Source organism: Triturus cristatus, chromosome 4_1, assembly GCF_964204655.1.
Source record: "Triturus cristatus chromosome 4_1, aTriCri1.1, whole genome shotgun sequence".
NCBI lineage: Eukaryota > Metazoa > Chordata > Amphibia > Caudata > Salamandridae > Triturus > Triturus cristatus.
The window spans coordinates 124,684,519-124,709,019 of NC_140585.1; the positions used below are offsets into that span (position 1 = coordinate 124,684,519).

Here is a 24,501-nt window from a genome sequence, read left to right on the forward strand (position 1 = left end):
AGTGAAAATTAGTAAAGGTATGCAAGAGCAAATTACACATGTAAACTACTCACAAATTCCTATATTCCGGCCAAACCTTAGTTCAGGCCATCATTTGCTGTGTATCTCTGTCAGGTTGGACACTTGAACTGTGTATGATTAAGATACCTTTCAATTCATCTAACAGCTATGCTGAATTAAATTAAAATTCAGTGCAGGCTATGACAGAATTTCTAGTCAACCCTTACTTGAGAGCTGCGACTCCGAGTTCACGGTGGTGTTTGTATTCCCCTGTGCTGCAGTCATTATAGCAGTTTACTACAGAGAGTAAAATGAAGTTATCTGCCAGTTGCCTTTGATACATATTTTCTTTTAAACAATACTGGTCTTTGATTCTGCCCAGTTATAAAAGTGTTTCCGCCCGGTCTCGAACCGGGGACCTTTCGCGTGTGAGGCGAACGTGATAACCACTACACTACGGAAACTGACATACTGACACATCTCTGGTCACATCTGTGATGACTGCCATGCACCAGCTGGTGCACATGGATTGAAAGTTGTTTCAATGTGCCTTCCTGACTGAAGTTTCAATCTTTTAAAAAACTTTTTGGACTTGTTTTGATTAAATTGTTATTAAGCACAGACATTATTAAATATAGTTTTTGACCTTTTATTTAGCCAGTCCGGCTTGAAGAACATGACACCCCGAAAGTTGAGTCAGCCAAGTGTTGTTGGGGGGACGGGAGTGTGGAGAGTAACAGCCAGCCCACCCCACACCCACCAACTGAGCAGCTCTGACGGCTGCCCCCCCCCCCCCCCTCTATGTGAGCCGCCCCCTCTGAGTCCAGTTTCTGCTGCCGCTGCTGAGGGGAAGCAATCTTTCTATGATGAGTCGATCCGAGCCTTATGCAGTTTCCCGCTGCAGTGACTGCTCTTTCCACTGTCCCAGGAAATGCATATGCGTGCCTGAGAAGGAAAAGCACGTGACATTCACGCGCAATATGGAGAATGTCGGGAAGAGTAATCGACTGAGCTGCGTCCAATGAGGCCCGGAAGTGGTCGGGTGGAAGCTTTTTATAGCCAGGCTCGTGAGTCATTTGGAGAAACATACTTGGATCTCATCCTGTGTCTGTACAGGAAGGCATGTGACTGCAGGGGCACACAACATAAAACCGACCAAACACTAAGACACATATCACAGGCGTATCGGAAGGTGTGTCAGGATGGCCGAGCGGTCTAAGGCGCTGCGTTCAGGTCGCAGTCTCCTCTGGAGGCGTGGGTTCGAATCCCACTTCTGACAACTTTTTGTCAATTGATTACATTATTTTTACTGATGTTCAGTTTCTTCTACAAGTACACCCACTACAAACGATGCCACTATTAGGTAAGCATAACATACTTTCGTAAATGGTCGCTAAGGTCTGTGTTCCTCCGTTTCTACTACTAGGTGCCTGCAGGTGAGTTTTCTTGAGGCAGCAAATCACAGAATCAGAGAATCCCCAACACATCGAGCAAAAGCCTGAAGGGCCCGAGATAAAGGGCACATAAAGAGCTAGCTATCGATGGTGCAGCAGGTTCAGTAGCACCGGGGTCCACTGGGTTCCAATTGCCGTTGTTTTTTCATTCCATATTCTGGGAATGGAGGCTCGTTCTCCGGCTCGAATTAGGACCAGAGCCGGCTTTTGGTATGGACGACCTGGGCCCAGGCCCAGGGCGCCAATCGTCAGGGGGGTCAAAGGAACTGTCTGCATACAGGTAATGCCAAAAGCAACACCCCTCTACCGTGGCTGCCATGATTTCGTTTAAAGCGCTTCTAATCCTTTTTAAATGTGCACGGCCGCTGCTTTTAGCACCCTAGTATCAGCCCCTACCTTGCCATCCCATCTACCTTTAACCCCCTCCGCGCCACAAACCAACACACGACTTGGAACAAGCCTGGCGGGGCTGAGCTGTGGGCGATTTCGGTGAGTTTGGGGTGGAGATGAGGAGATGTGTCTTCGGGGGCAAGTAGCTGCTTTGACGGAGCCAACAAGGGACTGGCCAGTGAAAAGGGGCTACTGCCTCCTTTTATTCGCCAGCAGTCACGAGGGTGGCCCATTGATGTGCGCCCAGGGGGCTACTGGAGTCAGGGCCGGCTCCGATTAGGACACCCTTGCAACAGACCGGCTCTTATTGGCAAAGGCACCCCTAAATACATAGCGCTCGAATGTCGGGGAGACCGTGGCGCAGCCTCGACACAGAGCCCAGTATAAGGAATCCTCTCTGCAGGACGGTGACGCATATGGTGCTCCCCGCTGTTCATCATATGATGTCACTGAAGTCACAGGGATTTTGAAAAATACAAGTGTCAGACAAAGAACACGTGTAGCAAACGAGTCTTGCCCATTCCGCAGGACAGTGGCAAGGCTCCGACGTGCAGCCGGGGGTGCACTGTCACAAATATACATTTAAAGCAGGGTGTGGTAGTGCACCGCCATTTGCAGACAGCACATATTCCATTGAAATGGCCACAGCATTCACACCATCATGCAGTGTTACTGACAAAACTATATAGCGCACAACAAATATGTGTGGAAATCAGTTTTCCCCACATAATTCTCATTTGCACACCATCAAGTGTCTTGATTTGATCCTATTAAAATCTTTATTTCCATCACACGTTAGAATTACAATACATGTCTTGTGTGCTACAAAAAAACTAATATTCTACGGCCTTTCCTTCCACCCTCCCTGCCCCAGCACAATTGTCAGGCAGCTCATTTAACAAAATCCTCCAACTTTGTAGTCAGAGAAACAAAAGCAAACACCAACCTCCATGCTAAGAGAATAAGCAGTAATTTGTCAGTAGACATATCCTGACAGTTGACCTCTGTCTGTGAGTGTGTAACAAATGTGACAAAATAAAATGAACATTTTAAAACATCTTTATTGTTTACACCTTCCGAACTCCCGAATGGTTATTCTGTGGTTGCTGGCCCCCCTCTCCGCACACCTGCTTTCAGTACCTGTGACCCAAACCTGAGCTGAAATGGTTAAATCTGTGCAGACATTAAATCATGCGTGTATGCAAAGTGAACGACACCTGGCGTTCAAGGGTGGGCTTCTCCCACATAACAAATATGAAAATAACAGGCACACATGATCCCTTTTCAAGGCTGTTTTGTTAGTAATTGTTTAAACGTTGAGGAGGCAGGTGCTCTGCGAGAGCTCAGTGCTGTGTGAGTGTTTTGGTGTCAGTGCATTATAGAGGTCAGGCCAGCCTTGAATTGTTCTCCTTCAGAGCGTTGTACATGTCTCAGTTTCTTCGCTGTGTGTGTTGCAGGCCAACAAGGAGGAGCATTATCAAAGCTCTGTGAATATGTCATTACTGAGATGTCGGTGCATTTTGTGGAGTAATACACGATATACAAAAGAAAAAGATTGTTAGCACTGCATAAATGTGTCACTGTAGTTGGAACACTATTGTTAGTGCTCTGAGGCCATCTCACTGTAGTAGGAGCGCTATCGTTACTGCTTTGAGGCTGCCTCACTGAAGTGCGAGCCCTGTTATTAGTGCTCTGAGGCCGTCTCAGTGTAGAGGGAGCCCTGTTATTAGAGATCTGTTGCTGTCTCAGTGTTGTAAGAGCCCTGGTATTAGTGCTCTGAGGCTGCCTCACTGAAGTGCGAGCCCTGTTATTAGTGCTCTGAGGCTGTCTCACTCTAGGGGGAGCCCTATTGTTACTGCTCTGAGACTGTCTCAGCGCAGTGCTAGCCCTCTTATTAGTGCTGTTGCTGTCTCAGTGTAGTCGGAGCCCTATCGTTAGCGCTCTGTTGCTGTCTAAGTGTAGTGTGAGCCCTGTTAGTAGTGCTCTGAGGCTGTCTCACTCTAGGGGGAGCCCTATTGTTACTGCTCTGAGACTGTCTCAGCGCAGTGCTAGCCCTCTTATTAGTGCTGTTGCTGTCTCAGTGTAGTCGGAGCCCTATCGTTAGCGCTCTGTTGCTGTCTAAGTGTAGTGTGAGCCCTGTTAGTAGTGCTCTGAGGCTGTCTCACTCTAGGGGGAGCCCTATTGTTACTGCTCTGAGACTGTCTCAGCGCAGTGCTAGCCCTCTTATTAGTGCTGTTGCTGTCTCAGTGTAGTCGGAGCCCTATCGTTAGCGCTCTGTTGCTGTCTAAGTGTAGTGTGAGCCCTGTTAGTAGTGCTCTGAGGCTGTCTCACTCTAGGGGGAGCCCTAATAGTGCTCAGTGGATGTCTCACCTTAGTAGCAGCCCTGTTATTAGGCCCTGAGGCTGTCTCACTCTAGAGGGAGCCCTATTGTTTCTGCTCTGAGGCTGTCTCAGTGTAGACAGAGCCCTAATTGTGCTCAGTGGAGCTCTCACAGTAGTGGCAGCCCTGTTATTAGTGCCCTGTGGCTGTCTCACTGTAGGGAAAACCCTTTCTCTGTCTCAGGGATGAGATAGTGCATGAGGCTGATCTATAAAAACTTCCAAAATACACAAATTCTTTTAACAGGGGACATGAATTGACAACAGGACGTCACCGACTACCACTACAGAGTCTGATGTACCCTCTTATCTGCTCCACACACACTTCCCTTCCCTAGACTGTCCCTCATGCCGTGACTGCGAGCAGAGAGCGCTGTGGGCCGGCAGCAGTCTCACTCCAGTCAGCCCCGGATCCTGGTGATTGACAGGAGCAGCCGTGGCTGCGTCACACTGCACACTGGGGTCAAGTGACATGTGACAGAAGGTCCGGCAGTGTCGCTCGGGAGGTTAATGCACTCTCCGATTGATATTTGTGTCATCCGCTGGTTACAAGTTTCTCTTTTCGGCGCCCTCGGCCTCCAGCTGGAGCATTCTTCTGCTGGCTCTGAGTAGAGAGCCTCATCTATCGCTACTGATGTTGTGGGAAATGTGATGCAGCACAATTTAAAAAATAATGACAACACATTTATTATCTGAAGAGATGAAAAAGCTGAAAGTACATGTTGCACATGTTAGACACAGGATTTGGGTTGCGCTTTTACTGCGCGTGATAGCCGCTGCTGGCTCGCGTAGCCACCATCACGTGCAGGCTCTTTGGGCCTCATTTATGAAAAGTGACGCATCACTGCGTGAAAACAGTGATGCGTCACTTTTCACTGCGCCCTCCCTGCGACTCCAATGATGCGTCATATTTACAGTATGACGCATCATGTCGCAAGGAGTCACAGATACGTCAGTATTTCTGACGTATCTGTAGGCGCAAAAGTGACGCATTGCTGGAGTGTGTCACAAAACTGACGCAACTCCAGCAATGTATCCTTTCACATGGGGTAAGCCCCATGTGAAAGGGCCTGCGTCAGTCTTACGCCTGCTGTGAGGCAGGCGTAAGATATTGACGCATTTGCACCCTAGAAGTGGCGCAGTGAAATCTCGTAGATTTCACTGCGTCACTTCTACGATGCTTACTTACGCGGGAACGCCCACCCTGCATACATTATACCTGACGCAGGTATAATGTAGCGCAGGGGTTTACAAAGTGACGCATCTAGGTAGATGCGTCACTTTGTAAACAGGGCGCATCATGGCGCATGTTTTACGCCACTGGTGCGTCACAAAAAGTGACGCACCGGTGGCGCAAAAGTGACGCAGGGGCTCATAAATGTGCCCCTTTCTTTTTTAGGTCTCGCCTTGCTATCGCGTAAGCGATCACTAAGCGAGACTATTGTGGGTTTTAAAAGTGCTCCCAAAAAGCGGATTGCATGGCTAGCACACGCACAATCACGCGCATCGTGCCGCCATGCAATCTGCTTTTTGGGAGCACTTCAAAGGGTCCGCTCCCCCGCCCCCAAGCGCGCGCGCGCCACGCTCTGCCGGCCTTGTCTTGTTTTGCATGCCATCTTCTCTCCTTCCCAGCGTATTAACCAAGCATCTGACAACGCTGTTTTTAACAAATCATTCCCCCCCCCCTTGTTTTAACCCACCATGTCCTCCTTCCTGATCGCTGTTGATTTAAATCCCTCCCCCCCCACACTTCAGCCACTTCCCGCACTATCACTCGAATCCCCCAAGGTATCGGAGTGCTTTATAAAAGCACCATTTACATTACAAAGACACTTTCAGTTTGAGTTTTTTTTTTTATTACACACACAGGCATTAAGTGATTTGCCCAGGATCATAGGATGTTGAGCCAACGCAGAGACTCGAACCCGCTTCCTTAGGTCGAAGGAGGAGGCACGAATGAGAACCATCCTAAAATGAAAGGGTCGGTCAGCTTTCTTTTAATACATTTTCCATGTGTATAATGTCCATTCCCGTCCCACATGCATGACGCTCACCACGCCTGCAAACACTACTCCACCCATTAATCATGTCTACTTGCCACTCAGGCCTGCAATAAAGCTTCCACTTTGAGATTGGTTGACAACGCTTTGCCGAGTACTTGCTATCTTTTACCAGCCCACTCCATGGTTAGTACTCTTATCGGGGTTGCAGACCATAAACAAATCGCCTGGAATGCGCTGCCCCCGCCAAGCGCGCGCGCCACGCTCCGCCGGGCCTGTCTTGTTTTGCACGCCATGCCAAAATAAAAAACATCACCAAATATTGGTCATAACGTGCTGGCAATATTAGACTTTCGAAAGCATGGAAGGTCTATTGCTGCGCGAAATTTCTCAAAAGGCACCCACCGCAGCACTCAAGAGGATACACAACTTGCCGTCAGCCAGCTTTGCCTTTGACATGCATTGGTTGTGTTAACTCACCCTCCCAGCCCCCGCCATTGTTTTTAACAACTCCTCCTGCTTTTAAACCACCACCTCCTCCTCCCGCTCTCTGCTGATTAACCCACCCCACTTCTTCAGCCACCTCCTGCGCCCTCATTTGTGTCCCCGAATGTATTGGAGTGCTTCCTGCAAGCTATTTACTTCACGCACAAAAATCTGGGATTTCCACAATTCACAGCTACTTTTCAGTATTAAGACACTAATCCCACTGCTGCGCCGGATAGTGCCCCGTCACCAGGCACCTTAATTCCACATGAAAACACACTTACAAACACAGGGCAAAATGCAAAGTACTGTGGTGGGGGAGGGAGGGGAGCGCGCACAAGCCCAAAGACGTGCAAGCCCGCTCCATTCATCAGCTTTTGGATGTGTTAAAATCCACAGTAGTTTAATACACCATAACATAGCATAACATAACAAAACATAGCCTAGCCTAACATAAAATAACAGCATAACATAACAGAACAGAACATAGCCTAACATAACAAAACATACCATTACATAACATAATAAAACATAGCCTAGCGTTGCATACCATTGCATAGCATACCATAACTTAACAAAACATAACATAACATAACAAAACATAGCCTAGCCTAACATAACATAACAAATCATAACATAGCATAACAAAACATAACATAGTATAGCATAACATAACATAGTATAGCATAACAAAACAAAGCATAGCATAACAAAACACAACAAAACATAGCATAGCAACAGAAAACATAGCATAGCATAACACAACAAAGCATAGCATAGCAAAACACAACAAAACAGAGCATAGCATAACAAAACATAGTATAGCATAACAAAACACAACAAAAAATAGCGTAGCAACAAAAAATATCAAAACAAAACATAGCATAGCATAACAAAGCATAGCATAACAAAACAAAGCATAGCATAGCATAGCATAACAAAAAATATCATAACAAAACTCAACAACACATAACATAACAAAACATAGCATAACAAAGCATAGCATAGCAAAACAAAGCATAGCATAGCATAACAAAATAAAACATAGCATAGCATAAGAAAACACAAAACATAGCATAAGAAAACATAGTGTAGCATAACAAAACACAACAAAACATACCATAGCATAACAAAGCATAGCATAGCAAAACAAAACATAGCATAGCATAACAAAACATAGCATACCAAAACACAACAAAACATAGCATAGCATAACAAAACATAGCACAGCATAGCAAAACACAACAAAACAGCATAGCATAACAAAACAAAGCATAGCATAACAAAACACAACATAGCATAGCATAACAAAACATAGCATAACAAAACATAGCATAACAAAACACAACAAAACATAGCATAGCATAACAAAACAAAACATAGCATAGCATAACAAAATAAAACATAGCATAACAAAACATAGCATAGCATACACAAAACATAGCATAGCATAGCATAACAAAACATAGCATTGCATAGCATAACATAACATAAGAAAACATAGCATTAAGTTTGATAAACTCATAGTAGCGGGCTAGCTAGCTTTAACGGCCAGTGAGTGTAAGCAACTCCGTTAACCCAGAAGCAGTCACTCGGTCACCTTTGCTCTTGTATTGCAGTGGCTTCGTTTATTAAACAATGCCCATATTTATACTGTTAGCACTTTACTTGTGCAAATTTCAGGGCTCACAAAACATTTTCATGAATCGAAATTCACAACTGAGGCTGTTAAGTTCGTGCTATATAAAACCCTAAGGATAAATAAAAAACATTGCCATTTACAATGTGAATAGCTCCAACAAACACAAGACCTTTTTCAAAGTACAAAACATTGCCATTTACAATACCAATAGCTCCAGCTCCAACAAATGCGAGACCTATTGCATTTCCAATGCTTGTTCTTTCAGCGGCCGCTGTTCCAGCGCGCGCTCTTCCTGCCTGCCATTAGAGCCCAGCCACAGCTTCCACACACTCGCAATCGCATTGACAGAAACTGAGGCATAGCGACGCCTCTCCTGGTGCACCATGTGTATCATCAAGCAATTTGCGGATACACATGGCACGCATTGACAGCACTGAGAGATAGTGGTTAACATTGTTGCATACTTTGCATAACACTTACGAGCAGCACAATAAAACATCGCTCCAACATGAGGATGGTGCGATAAGTAACTGGGTGAATGAACCTGCTGTGGTGATTGTGTGTAACATGCAGCCCACTGTCTTAAATCCACCTTGGATTCTCTGTTGCTCTTCGTCCTTCCGAGGTCGATAAACCGAGTGCCGCTAAAGTGGGATTATGTTAGCACTTGGATAAACTGATTGCCTTAAAGGGTGATTATATAGGCACATGGATAAACTGAGTGCTGCTAAAGTGGGGTTATAATGGCACTTAAATAAATGGAATATCGCTAAAGTTAGATTACATTGGCATTTATAATCTCTATTTATATAGAGTATTCTTTTGTCAGGTAGTTTGAGTTTTCTACAGGTAAGTTCTTGATTTCTAGTAAAATGTTATTTCAAAAAGTATTGAGCATGGCAGTTGAAATTTTGTTCACTGTGAAATGAGCTCTCAGACCGCCCCGGCTGCTCTGCGTTGAACTGTGGCCCTGCCTTACTTCTGAGCCGGTCTACCTTTGCGAAAGAAGACGCTGAGTTGCACAACTTGGCTCCTGTGGTCACGGATGAGGATTTCACCATAAGTCCAGGTCTGCGTTAAACCACATCACACAGACTTGGAAACACTGCGATGCGTTGATCAAAAGTAATGAGCCTACTGTAAAATGTTATACAGAAAAAGGCACACGACTGAGTTCTTTGTTTCATTAAAGTGGGGAGGGCATATCCTTACCAAGGGGTATATTATCAAGACAGGCGATAAAATTATCGCCTCTTTAGCGGCAGAAAACTGCCGTTAAAACGGCGATAATGGGCTTGACAATATGCTCTATGGAATTCCAATTGAAGCTCAGGTTAGATGTCCTTCACATCTAACATGGGCTTCAATTGGAATTCTATAGAGCATATTATCAAGCTCATTATCGCCGTTTTAGCGACAGATTTCTGCCACTAAAGCAGCGATCATTTTATCGCCTGTCTTGATAATATGCCCCCAAGTGTATTAATAGTTGGCTGTTTAAATGATGTATTATATAATTTTAAAAGTATTATTTATAGGTGTTTGTGTGCCATGGAAGGCAGCCCTCAACAGCACACCACATCATTAAACTACATTACATACCACTCCAAACACAAAATTCCATTCTACTTAATTACACTCAGAAACACACAATCCCACTCCACATAATTCCAGTGCACACAATACCACATTATTACTATCCACAAAATTCCACAGCACACCATGCCACATAATTCAAATGCACAAATCCACTCCACACCACATAATCCTATGCCACACAATTACACAACTAACTAATCCAATCCAACCCACATAATTCCACAACACACCACATACACTCCATAACACATAAGTAAACAATTACCAATTTTCAATGCCAATAGCTGGTACTCCAACAAATGCAAGACATATTGCATTTCCAATGCTTGTTTACCTTGGCTGTATGGGTTCAAGAGCGCCCTTACCACCTCACAGCGCTTTACACATGCAGATGTTCAATGCCAGCATCACATTCTTTTTGGCACTTTAGATGAATTGAAGAGAGGTCATGTTTTGATAACACATCAGTCAGAAAATACATTTCAATTCATTTAACTCCTGTTTTGAATAAAATTCAGACCATGCCATGGCAGGATTTTTAGACAGTGCTGTCTTTTGAACAGTAAATTCACTGGTGGCGTATGACTCTCTGTTCTGCAGTCATTAATAACAGTTTACTACCGACAGTAAAACGAAGTTAACTGCTAGTGGCATTTGACAAATGCTTTCTTTTCTAGCTATAATGAAGTGGAAGTCAAGGACTGTCTTTTTTTTTTTTATAAAAAGTGTTTCCGCCCGGTTTCGAACCGGGGACCTTTCGCGTGTGAGGCGAACGTGATAACCACTACACTACAGAAACCCACATGCTTCTCTCCGTGAGACTTTCCAACGCATCTCACAGGAGTAAAGAGCAGTACCGTGGCACACTGTCCTCATCTGTGATTGTATTTGTAAGGCGACTTCAGAAATTATTCCCAAAATGGTTGTAATTCTGTTTATTTACTGTCTCCGTTGTTCTGCTCTTAGCCTGGTGCACTCACAACATACACATATAGCCCGACTTTTTACGAAGAGGCTCACCTTTCGGGTGACTCGTACACGGCTCAGTTTAGGAGAGAACTCGGCTCCAAGCCAGCAGGGCGGCAGGTGCACGCTGGGGATGCGGGGCTGACGGACCCTTCATGATTCCAGCGCCCTGAAGCCTGCACCGCCCCGATTCGAGAGCTGCTAGCCCTGAGAGCCATAAACTCCGAGCGCAGACTGAGCCTCAGCTGCGGGGTGATAAGAATGACTCTGGTGGACCGTGGTTCTCTCTGAGGTTGTTTCCTTCGCTGTGAATCACCCTCAGAAACTCCCGATGAGGCCGGGGCGTGAGCAAGGGGTGAACGGAGTGAAGGCCGCGCGGGGACGTCAGTGCTTGAACGAGTCCCCAAGACTTTGAAGGGTCACGAATAATAGAACTTGTTAGATCTCTTTTCACCATATTTCATTAAAAACGGCAACAGCGTGAAACTTTGAAACTCGGCTCTTCCTCTTCTGTTTTTAGTCAGTTCACTTTGAAAAACATGAGACCCCGAAAATGGAGGCAGCCAGTGTGTGCCCCACTCTCCCACGGTCTGTACCCTCTAAACCTAAACTGCGCTACAGCGGCGAAGTAAAAACACAATCTTTGATGATAATGTGTAACTTTTACCTTTTGGAAAGCATTCCTGTGGTTAGCACAGATGGAGTCACAAACGCCTTAAAGTGCGTGTCAGGATGGCCGAGCGGTCTAAGGCGCTGCGTTCAGGTCGCAGTCTCCTCTGGAGGCGTGGGTTCGAATCCCACTTCTGACACATCTGTTTTTGCGTCTTGCATTCAGTGTGTTTTTTCCCAAGCACCCATATCTCAGACAATGTCAACATTACATGAACATAACATACTTCTGTAAATTGTCGCTCAGCTCTAGTTTCCGTTGCTTCTACGGATCGCCAGCAGGGGCTCTTGAAACAGTAAATCCACAAGTCTTCATCAAATCGCCTTCATTAAAGGGACTTCGCTCAAGCCTAGGTATCTGTAGTGCAGCAGGTTCAGTGGCACCAGGGTCCACCGCGTTCCAGTTATAAATGTGTTTTGTACTTCCATATGGAATGGGAAACCCTTTTTATGCCCCTGCCTCGCACTGAGGAGGGGGTAGGGGGTGGGGAGGAAGCATAGCGGAACATAAATAATTCTCAGTGCAGGACCTGTTATTAGCGCTCCGAGGCAGGCTTCAAGTGGGATGAAAGAAGTGGGGAAGGAGACTCCAAAAGAGCTGTGACCTATGGTATTAAGAGTGTGCTTTAAACACAAAGTACTTTTCTGTGATTCCCACAGTGTGCCCACCGACTGACATTTGGTTGCTCGGAGCTTTATTGTATCCAGAAATATGACATAAAAACTGACGTGCAGTTAAAACCCACCAGCACTATGGCGTTTGTCACTGTTTTTTTATCGTTACCAGATGTTTAAGATAAATGAGTAACAACAATAGTTTTTCTGCAAATAACAATGAATTGGTTCAATTACTGTGGCATAAACATTGCTGAGGCCTGTGGAAGGGGTGGTGGTCTTCAGTGTCTCCATCTCTCCAGTTATGTTCGCTCTGTGTGAGACGTGTCCACCCCTTTAATCTCGTCTCCGCATCCACACACCTCATCTTTCTTCTTCTGCACCCTCTTCTCGCTCTCTCCTGAATGCTCTTCCTCGCATCTCCTTGTTTTCACCACTCTCCAAACACAACGCGCCCCCTCAAGTGTAAGAACTGCATTTCTTTAACTTGTTTATGTATTTGTATTTTCTTCATTTCTAAAGCGCGCCACGTATCCCCACAGGGATGTCACGGCGAGGAGTCCTCGTCTGACCCAACCGCTGAGAGATGACACTGGATAAGATACATCATATCATCCATTATCCCGGAAAAAGCCAGGTTTTCAATGTATCTCTAAACCTGGTATAACTTCTGCCTTGTCAGGGTTTGCACAGAATAACAATAATTACAGCCGGAATGCAAGAGCATTGTTCTGTGTGATTGGCAGAGAGGCCAAGGATTGGATGATCATGTACCCTGAACACCTTTTTAACCCACTGACAGGCACCGTGAGAAACAGGCACTGCTTTCAGCCTCCACTCAGGAGTACTTGGTCATGGCCTGTTATAAACACCTGGAGGCGGCTCGGTTCAAAGTATGCAGTGCCAGGAGTAGTATGGTGCACGAAAAATGTACAGAGACCCAATATCCTGGAAACAGCAAACATTCTTAGGAAATGCAAAATTGAGTTAAAAATGAAAAGTATAAACATGAACTAAACCACTGTGCAGAATTACCTTAACGTTTCCTATCTTCATTGTTCAGAAATCGACCAAAAGTTAAGGACATGAACGTTGAGAATAATAGGGGCCCGTTGCAATGCCCGTTATTAATTACTACCGGGAATGACACCAAGAGGGACCCGGCCCCCTTAAAGCCCTGCTCTGAGGCTGTCTCGTTGTAGTGTGAACCCTGTTATTAATGCTCTGAGGCTGTCCTAGTGTAGTGTGAGCCCTGTTATTAGTGCTCTGTGACTGCCTAAGTGTAGTGTGAGCCCTGTTATTAGTGCTCTGAGGCTGGCTCGGTGCACTGAAAGCCCTGTTATTAGTGCTCTGAGGCTGTCTCAGTGTAGTGCGAGCCCTGTCATTAGTGCTCTGAGGCTGTCTCAGTGTAGAATGAACCCTGTTATTAGTGCCCTGAGGCTGTCTCAGTGTAGAGTTGTTAAAATCTGGTTTGCGATGTCAACATAATCGGCGCCATCTTGTCCCCTCCCAAGCTCGCACGCTCCCTCAAGCAATAGCCATTTTCGAAAGCGCCATGGCCCCTCTGCCCCTCCCCTCCCCCGCCGACCACCAACGCGTTCCCTAGGCGCTGCAAGACATTCCCCACGTGCCGGTCGCCCCCGCTCCCTCATACATAGGCCATGAACCCTCTCCTTCTGCGCGACCCTGCCATGAAACCACATCCCGCACCTGGCCAACCCCTCCTTTTATCCCTTACATGGTCACACATCCTTTCGGTAACCCCTTCCTCCACGCCTGATCGTCCGAACTGATCCCAGGCCATCACCTAGCCCTGCGGACGCAGTTTTATTGCCCCTACTGTAAAGGAAACACCCCACATCAAAGGGATTACAGTAGATCAAGGCCCCCCCCACCCCCGAGACCCGACCAGTCGCACACACCCCCCGGGAATTGGCGGAATGTCCAGCTGTGTGATAGCCATCTCCTACTGTGTGTGGGGTGGGGACTTCCACTGTAGATATGTGTGGGAACGAGCTTGAAGTGGGGATTCTGAGGATGTTCTTTCATGCATCAAAGCGATCTCAAGAATGTGCTATGTATGATAAACCTGCAATAAAGTCATAAACCTGTGTATAAGAGGCCAGGCCTCAGAGATGTGGTTAGAGCACCTCGTGACGATACCTTGCCGTCTGATCTGATGTGTTCTCCTCCGGAGAGAATAAAACTTTGTTTCCTGCCATCCAGTCTCCGGCGCCTGCCTCTTTTGTTGGTTAAATCATCGAATGGTATAAGAGGCGATTACCGCCGGGCAATCCTTGAAAGGTTATCGACTGCAACTGCCGCTACCATTTAACAATTGGCGTCCCAAGCGTGGGGCCCATCAGCGACACATGGATCCAGTGAGAGAGGTCCCAACGACAGAGTGAACGACTGCAGCGATCGGGAGAGCTCCTGCCTGATAGACCCTCGTCTGGCAGCCGATCATCCGAACTTCACTGGTTCCGAACAGACCTCTCTCGAGTGATCTACGGTCCTGACTGGGAACCGTCAGGAGTGCCGCGGCAAATACGGAGAGTAGAGGACGATCGGGCGCTGGAGGCGGAAGACGAGAAACTGTCCATGCGGTCCGGGTAAGGTCGTGAAACACGACAAATTGCGAAACGATTGATTGATTGATTGAAAATACTAGTATTGCTTATTGATTGTGCTCTTTGAGTTTTTTACTGTCTACAAACGGGGAGGAGTAGAAATACTCTCTCTTCCTTTGCAGATAGTGAAGGATAGGTAACGCAGACTTTTGTCCCCATTGTAACCCATCGTGCCTATCTCTTTCTCACCATTGATTGATTGATTGTCCGAACACTAGTTGTTCGATATTGGTTCTTTGGAGGTATTCTCTGCTTACAAATAACGTGGAATAGAGATATTCCATCTAGTCTTTGCAAGCAGTGAAAAGATAGGTAGTGCTGACTTTTGTCCCCGTTGTAACCCGTCATGCCTATCTTCTCCCCATTGATTGGTAGTTGGTTCTGCCCGGACCACTTATTAGAGGTGAACCACCCGGCTCCACTGGAAGACACCCCTAATAAGGACACATTTTCTAAATATGGATTAGTCGCCGTAGCTTACAGCAAATTAGGGCATAAAGATCGCTATATAGAAACAAGAATAATCAAGCGAGACCAGTAGACCGATGACGGGATCCTTTTGACCCTGCAAAAATAAGAAACGTTAGGAAATAGCCCTTTTGCGAGGAATATGAAACCAGGGGAAGGAGCCAAGCTCACGGTCGAGGTAGCCACGAGGTAGCTCGGCTCCGTCGCTCTCGCTGTCTAAACATGTCTGCCCTACTGCCCACCCCGCCCAGTAAACACGACAAAATCCTGCACAAACGGAAGCCTGCTGATACCCACCATCGACGTCACCGAACTGGGCTAGATCGCGCACAATTGGGCTATGTCATTTTCCGGTTACGCAGTAACATCCTCGTGCTCGTTGCCAGATTGCAAATATGTACAACACTCCAACAAAGTAGTATAATTATAACATTTTAATAACTTATAGGTATAACAACACGCCAACAGGGTAAACACATTAAAACACGTTTTTAAACAACTATTTACATGACAGTCCTCGCCCCTCCTTCTTCGAAATAGCAACGGAGGAGGCATCGCCATCATCCACAGGAACACCATCTGCATCACGACCAACACCGATGACACCCTCGCACCCGCCGAGCACCTGCACTTCCAGGTCCACATCAACCCCAAGACCACCCTCAGAGGCACTCAACTTCTACGCTCCCAAACGCCAGCTTCGATCGACCGGCCATGCCCTTGCCACCGTCCCCCGCATCCGAAGAGCCACCACAGGGGGACGGTCCTTCTCCTACCTCGCCGCCAAGACATGGAACTCCCTCCCGACCCACCTCTGCCTGACCCAGGACCACCTCGCCTTCAGGAAGCAGCTCAAGACCTGGCTGTTCGAACAGTAGCGGACCCCCCTCCCCCAGTGCCTTGAGACCCTCTGGGTGAGTAGTGCGCTATATAAATGCTTGATTGATTGATTGATTGACATTGGCCTGTTTTGGGCGGTCCTTTTAGTTGGCTTTGGGCTATAAAAGACCTGCAAAATCCATCGGCCTGTGAGGCGGCATCAGTGGCGGACGGTTGTGCGAATAGGCCGGAGGCTACACGCAGCGCCGAGGCCCTGGCAGCGCCGAGGTGGAGTCCACCACGTTGTACTGGTCTTCCCATTCTCTGCTTCGATCGACAGCGAAGGGTGCCCTGGCGGGGGGAGGCGACGCGGACGGGCCTCCCCCGCCTCCCCAGGTGGAGGCTCACCAGCTGAGAAGGCACCCCTGCCGTTTCACTCGTCTTCCAGCTGAGTAGGCGCCCCTACACTCGCCGACCAGCTGGGAAGGCACCCCTGCCGTTTCACTCGCCGTCCAGCTGAATAGCCGCCCCTGCACTCACCAGCCAGCTGCAGCAGGGGAACCATTTACGTCTCGCCTATCGGACAACCACCCAGGCGCGGGTTCACCAAGATTGCCATTAGCGTTTGACGCAAGAAGTGGGCCCCCGCAGCCGAGTGATCGGGGGACCCACCCCGGTGGCTGTAACGAAGAGCTGCTGCTGCTGCTGCCACTGGACTCTCGAAATGGCGGTTGGCTCTTCAGATTTAGGCCTGGCCCACTAAAAAGACGGCTCTGGGCTACTTTGAACCTCGTAAGCTTGCCTGCTCGGGCGTGGCGCGGACTTCCGGTGAGGGCAAACCGCCGCTATTGTTCGATTATTCCACATTAACTTGTCTTTGCCCCGGACCTTGCCTCCGCCTGATGCAGTAAAAAAGACTGATTCAAGGCGTCGGCAGCGAGACCCGCCTGCTGTCCCGCCCTGAGGACGGATCACGGCATCGCTGCGAGACCGTGGTGACGTCATGCTGACGGATATCTAAAATCCTGTTGCCAGGGGTTCAATAATTATACCCAAGGAAGGGGTTGGACTAACTCTGGGGACCCACCTATGGAAGGGTTAGGAAAGAGGGGTGGCTACACCCATTTCCTTTGTCCATTTTTACGCCACAGCAGGGGCTGGAAGCCCCTGAACCGGTTTGAGCTGGACTATACACAGGGACACCAAATGTGCCCCCAGTGCAGGACTTCAAAGCACTCTGAGAGTGCTCCCACCTAGCCCCAATACACATAAGCCTGTCTGGGAGGTGGTTGCACCTCCCTGTGACAGGAAACCTATTGTCCAGGCCTCCCCTGCCGGAGTTTCGGTCAGCAGCAGGAGGCCAGACCCGTGTCTGTGGCTGTATCACCCATTTTGTGATGCCAGGTTCTGTTAAGTTGGTACCAGGTAGACCGGTGCTGCCATGTCTCTCCCTCTAGAAGGGTGGGATCATATTCTCAAGGTGTTTGACATCAAACACAACATGTTTCCGTGCAGTCAGTCCAAAGTTAGCATTAACCTTTTTAGATATAATGCACTTAAGAGTATATGGTCAGGCTGCACTACTGACAACCCCGGAGAAGAGATTCCGAAGGCTACAGAGGGGCTCAGCTCATGCCTGGCCACCCTCTCACATATAACCATGCACCCTGCCTTCAGGATTGATAAGGCCTGCCATAGGGATGACTGATAGGTTTCTATGTGCAGTGATAGGTGAGATATAGTGAACCTATATCTCAGTAAGGGGTGCATGCACCACCTTACCCCGACTGCAGTAGCAGACCTGTGGTGTCATTTTGGAGGGCTTTTCAGGGGTGGCATAATATATGCTTCAGCCCCTGGTAGGCCTCTGGGGTACCTATGACCTGGGTATATAGTATACCATATACTAGGGACTTATAAGGGCACCTCAGAATCCAATCTGTGGTGTACCTAAGGTACTAGGAACCAATTTAGAGATGAAGCAGCTAGGCTGGAGACCTGAATAGCAGGGCCCCAGCCAGACTAAAGTCGAAAAACAGTGAGACACCAGCAAAAAGTGGGGGTAACCATAAGAGACAGATCATACTCTCCTACACAACCCCCCCCAAACGCAGTGACATTAAACTAACCTTGACCAGTTGAGTCTTCATTTTAGCTAGATCCTGGGAACACATACATAGTAAAACAAGTTAATACAAAAGTAGACATCAAAATATGTACAGGGTTCTTGAGTTATGCTGCATATTCTTTTATTGTGGTGAAATGCAACCAGCCGACATGTGTTTCGTCAGGGAAAAGTAGTCCCACGACTTCTTCAGGGCTGTTCAAAGTTGCGAGAACTAAGCGAAGTCCCAAGACCGATGATAATTCCAACCGGTTGCTATTCTCAACACACTTGAACAACAGAATCGCTGCCGCCAGGACGCGCAGTGTGTAGATACTCTAATAGCTACATGAACACACACACGTGTTCAGCGCCCCTCTTTACCGCCTTTTGGACCATCTTAATAACGCTGTGGGATTTCTATTCGCATTTACTATAATCGATTTCTAATTGGTTCTTTCCAATTTTGTACTCGCTGCACCTGTTGATGGAATTAACTTGAACAGAGATTCTCGATAGATATTGGTGTTACGCTCCTGTTGGCGCTCCAGGACTGCCGGGTTTGAATTATCACCGGCCATCCGAATGCGGGGCACTGCCGGAAACATAATTTTGCAGGTCATTTAGATGCTTTATCCTTTCTTTACTGGAATCCCACTACATATACTCGTACCCAGCCGGGTTGGACTTATCACCGGTCTTGGGACTTTGCTTAGTTCTCGCAACTTTGAACAGCCCTGAAGAAGTCGTGGGACTACTTTTCCCTGACGAAACACATGTCGGCTGGTTGCATTTCACCACAATAAAAGAATATGCAGCATAACTCAAGAACCCTGTACATATTTTGATGTCTACTTTTGTATTAACTTGTTTTACTATGTATGTGTGCCCAGGATCTAGTTAATCTGCATTGTTGTAGGGTTTTCCCTACACACATTAAGGGGTTATAAGGGTCTCCCCTTCCTGGTTAGCACCATACCCACCAGTTCACACTCACACATATTACGTTAATTTGCAGAGCGCCAACACTTCCTATGTACTAAAACCCTTTCTTTTGGCTTTCAGTTGAGTCTTCATGTTCTAAGTGGAACTATCTGGAGAGTCCATCTGCGTTAGCATGGTTACTCCCAGGTCTATGTTCCACTGTATAGTCCATCCCCTGTAGGGAAATGGACCACCTGAGAAGTTTGAGGTTTTCACCCTTCATCTGTTTTAGCCATAAGAGGGGCTTATGGTCTGTCTGAAAAATGAAGTGAGTACCAAACAAGTATGACCTCAACTTCTTCAGAGCCCAAACCACAGCAAAGGCCTCCCTCTCAATGGCTGACCAACGTTTCTCTCGGGGGGTCAGACTTCTGCTTATGAAAGCTACTGGCTGATCCTGACCTTCATCATTCAACTGTGACAGTACAGTCCATAACCCCAACTCAGATGCATCTGTTTGCACAATGAACTTTTTGGAGTAATTAGGACTTTGCAGAATGGAAGCAGGGCACATGGCCTGCTTCAGGTTATCAAATGCCTTTTGACAGCTAACTGTCCACTGAACCTTTTTGGGCATTTTCTTAGAGGTTAAGTCATTCAGGGGTGTCACTATCGACCCATACCCCTTGACAAATGTTCTGTAATAATCAGTCAGGCCTAAGAAGGCTCTCACCTGAGTCTGGGTAGTGGGAGCAACCCAGTCCATTATGGTCTGGATTTCGCTCTGTAATTGTTGAACCTGGCCTCCACCTACAAGGTGGCCCAGGTACACAACCTGACTCTGACCTACCTGGCACTTAGTAGCCTTGATAGTTATGCCTGCCTTTTGCAGGGCCTCCAAAACATTCCTGAGGTGGACCAAGTGATCCTCCCTGGTGGAGCTAAAGACAGCAATATCATCTAGATATGCTGCACTATAATCTTCCAGGCCTGTAAGGACTTGGTTCACCAACCTTTGGAAAGTGGCAGGTGCATTCTTCAAACCACAGGGCATGACCACAAATTGATAGTGCTCACTAGGGGTAGAAAATGCTGTCTTTTGCTTTGCATCATCAGCTAGTCAGATCTGCCAGTAGCCAGCTGTCAAGTCAAATGTGCTTAGAAACTTGGCTGAGGCCAAAGTATCTATTAGCTCATCTGCCCTTGGGATGGGATGGGCATCAGTCCTAGTGACTGCATTGAGATCCCTGTAGTCCACACAAAACCTCATCTCTCTCTTTCCATCTTTGGTGTGAGGTTTAGGCACAAGGACTACTGGACTAACCCAAGGGCTATCTGAGGGTTCAATGACTCCCAAATCCAACATCTTTTGGACTTCTGTCCTTATACAGTCCCTGACATGGTCAGGTTGCCTGTAGATCTTATTCTTCACAGGCAGACTGTCCTCAGTGTCCACTTCATGAGTGCACCAGGTGGTCTGACTTGGAGTCAGAGAAAACATATGTCTAAACTGGCTGAAAAGTTTTCTGCAGTCAATGTGTTGCTGGACAGTGCCTGCCAAGGCTACACCATCTACTGATCCATTATCAGGGTTATGAGAGAGCAGGTCAGGGAGTGAGTCACTCTCTTCCTCCTGTCCCTCATCTGTAGCCATGAGCAAGCCCATGTCTGCCCTGTCAACATATGGTTTATGTCTGTTGACATGAAGTACCCTATGGGGACTCCTAGGGGTTCCAAGCTCTACCAAGTAGGTGACCTCCCCATTCTGTTCAACAATTGTATGGGGACCACTCCCTTTTAGCTGGAGGGCTGTTTGGGCCACTGGCTCCAAAACCCATACTTTCTGCTGGTAAACAGTGAGCACCCCATTTTGGTCATGCCAGGCCTTTTATAATTTCTGGCTAGCCTCAAGGTTTTTAGTTGCCTTCTTCATGTACTCAGCCATCCTGGAGCGGAGACCAAGTACATAGTCCACTATGTCCTGTTTAGGGGGTTTGAGAGGTAACTCCCATCCCTCCTTCACTAGACACAAAGCACCCCTAAAAGGATGGCCAAACACAAGTTCAAAAGGGCTGTAATCAACCCCATTTTGTGGCATCTCCCTGTAGGCAAACAAAAGGCAGGGCAAAAGGATGTCTCATCTGCGCCTAAGCTTTTCTGTGAGACTTTTGATCATGCCCTTTAAGGTTTTGTTGAATCTTTCAACCAAACCATTGCATTGTGGGTGATAGGGTGTGGGGAATTTGTAATTCACTCATGCTCCTTACACATTGCAGTCAAGTAACCTCACATGAAGTTTGCTTCCCTGTCAGATACTACCTCCTTAGGAAAATCCACTCTTGAGAACACACCCAAGAGGGCCCTTGCCACCACAAGTGGAGTAGTGGTCCTAAGTGGGATAGCTTCTGGGTACCTAGTGGCATGGTCCACCACCACCAGGATAAATCTGTGCCCAGATGCTGTTTGAGGATCCATGGGACGAACAATGTAAATCCCAACCCTCTCAAAGGGAACCCCCACCACAGGTAGTGGCATCAGGGGGGCCTTTGTGGTTCCACCTGCCTTGCCACTGGCCTGGCAGGTCACACAGGAGCGACAAAACTCCTTAGTGTCTTCAGACATATGGGGCCAATGAAAGTGAGGGACAAGTCTGTCCCAAGTCTTGTTTTGGCCCAAGTGTCCTGCTAAGGGAATATCATGGGCTAGTGTCAATAGGAAGCCCCTAAAGTTCAGAGGTATTACCAGCCTCCTGGAAGCACCAGGCTTGGGGTCTCTACACTCTGAATAAAGGAGTCCATCATCCCAATAGATCTTATGGGTGCCACTAGCATTCCCAGCAGCCTCATCAGCAGCTTGCTTTCTGAGGGGTTCAAGAGAGGGGCAGGTTTTCTGCTCCTGGCTCAGATCTGCCCTGGAAGGCCCCCCTGTCCCCAAGAACTCAACTTGGTGAGGTTCCAGCTCCTCTGGGACTGTTCCTTCTTCAGGCTCAAGATCATCTCCCTCAGGAGGCTGATCTGTATTCTGAGTCAGGGGGAAAGGCACTGCCATAACCCTGCTACGCCTCCTCTTGGGAGGCACCTGGTCCTCTCTTCCAGAATCCAGGGCCTGTCCAGTGTTAGACATTTTGGCCTGTGACCTAGTCACAGCAAAGACATGAGCAGGGATCCCTAGCATTTCTGCATGTGTCCCGAGCTCCACTTCAGCCCAAGCTGAAGTTTCCAGATCATTGCCAAGCAAGCATTCGACTGGTAGGTCTGCACTCACCACAACCTTCTTAAGGCCACTTATCCCTCCCCAGGAGAAGTTAACAACTGCCAGAGAATGGTCTGTTCTGACATGGCTAGCACTGGTCACTTGGTATATTTCACCAAGTATAATCTGCCCAGGATCCACAAGATCTTTTATCACCATTGTGACACTTGCTCCTATGTCCTAAGCCTCTTTTCCATTTATCAAAGGCTGCTGTCTGTATTTTCCCAAATTACTGGGACTCACAATGGGGGACATGTCCATGCCTCCATCACAGATCAAGACAGCCTGAGTTGGAACTCTGACTAGGCCAGAGTCCATTTCAAAACCCAGGGTTAACCCTACTACACCCTTATTCTGAACATTACCACCACCAATTATAGCTGTACTAGGGGAAACAGTTGCCTTAGGGTCAATGGTGGCTGGAGTTGAGTATTTGGACTCGGTGCAATCACTTGTCCAGTGAGTGTTCTGTTTACAGATTTTGCACCAAGGTTTATTTTGTCCTTTTCCCTTGTTAGACTGTGAATCCATAACTGAAGAAGATTTTTTGGGACCTTGTGAAGACTTCTGGTCTTTACCCTTCTCCCCACCCTTGTCAGAGTTTTTAGGATCTTGCTTCTTTGGTTCACCACCTTGGTTCTGTACCTTCTGCCTCACCCTGGTTCTGACCCATTTGTCTGCCTTCTTTCCCAATTCCTGGGGAGAGGTCAGATCTGAGTCCACCAGGTCCTGGTGCAACAGCTGATTTTGGCAATTATTAAGGATCTGCTCCCTCATAATCAAATTGTACAATCCTTGAAAGTCATGCACCTTGCTGCCAAGTAACCAACCCTGCAGAGCCTTAGTAGCACAATCTACAAAGTCCACCCAGGCTTAAGTCTGTGATTTTTGGGCATCTCTGAACTTTAACCTATATTGCCCAGTGGTTAGGCCAAACCCTTCAATCAATGCACTCTTCGGACTGGTATAATCATCAGCATCCTCCTCTCTAACAGTGAGGAGCTTATCTCTACCTTTGTCTGCAAAGGAGAACGATAAGATTGCTGCCCACTGCTCCTGGGGGACCCTTTGAACTTTACAGGCCCTTTCCAGTGCAGTTATTCATTTGTGGGTGTCATCCCCACTCTGGTAGGGAGGGACAATATTATTTAGGTTTCTAAGGTCATGAGACCTCTCCCTATCTCTAGGGATGTTGCTGCCACCATGGGACTCTAGTCCCATCTTTTGTCTAGCTCTGTAGAGCTCTAGGGCCTCCTTGTCTAGAGCTACGTGCTGCTTTCTGATGTGAAGCTTGGCTTCCCCATACTTCAGCAGTCTCTCTCTCCTCTCCTGGGAGGTTTCCCTCCTATGAGTAGAGATAGAGGTCCCTATAGATGAACCAGAATGGTTAGACTCCACTGAGGGAGATCTAGACCTTCTAGACCCACCACCAACTCTCCCATAAGGGACAAAGAGGGGACCATTGTGGCCCTCCCCCTCATCTTCCAGGGGAGCTGGATTTCCCAGGTCAAGATCATTGTCATCTTCCTGGCAAGCATTAGAGGTTAGGTCATGGGGAATTTCACCCCTAGGCCCTTCCTCATTTGCTGCTCCACCCACTCTGCCTACCCCTTCAGACCCTATAGGTCTTCTGAGATCATCCCTCCTGAGTACCTCTATGAGATGCTGTGTGGTTGGGCTTTTGCCTGTCCTCAGTCTCCTGGTACTGCATAATGCCCTCAATTCCAAGAATGGGAGGTTATCCTACCTGGAGATAAGAAGCACATTGGCTTCTGGCAGGGAACCACTGGTTCCCGGCCTTGAAGACATTACTAGCGAGATGTGGTGTATTGCACTACCTACTCTAGTGTGGCCTAATAAACTCTATTGAGTTGTAGAAAGGGTGTGCTAAGCCCTGAACACACAACTCTAAAAAGTTCAGTAGAACTGACTGTATTCTAAAGCTTGTCTTATATGTACCTTGGGTACCTATAGTGGTTTTCAGTAAGTCAATTCAATTGAGATTATCTGGTAAAATAATAGCAAGCTGGAATCCCACACACTGCACACCAATGTGAGAAGTTGGCCTGGCGTATGCTGTCCACTGGTTATAGTAGGCACCTTGC

At 47.4% G+C, this 24,501-nt stretch overlaps 4 non-coding genes across 4 annotated transcripts; 2 read left to right on the forward strand and 2 right to left on the reverse strand.

Annotated features, from left to right (window-relative positions):
- Positions 1–391: 391 nt before the first annotated feature.
- Positions 392–464, reverse strand: TRNAV-CAC (transfer RNA valine (anticodon CAC)). Its single transcript has one exon. It is a non-coding gene; the product is annotated as a tRNA-Val (tRNA).
- Positions 465–1,196: 732 nt separating this feature from the next.
- Positions 1,197–1,279, forward strand: TRNAL-CAG (transfer RNA leucine (anticodon CAG)). The gene has a single exon. It is a non-coding gene; the product is annotated as a tRNA-Leu (tRNA).
- A 9,396-nt stretch (positions 1,280–10,675) lies between these two features.
- Positions 10,676–10,748, reverse strand: TRNAV-CAC (transfer RNA valine (anticodon CAC)). Its single transcript has one exon. It is a non-coding gene; the product is annotated as a tRNA-Val (tRNA).
- An 893-nt stretch (positions 10,749–11,641) lies between these two features.
- On the forward strand, positions 11,642–11,724 carry TRNAL-CAG (transfer RNA leucine (anticodon CAG)). The gene has a single exon. It is a non-coding gene; the product is annotated as a tRNA-Leu (tRNA).
- The last annotated feature ends 12,777 nt before the right edge of the window (positions 11,725–24,501 follow it).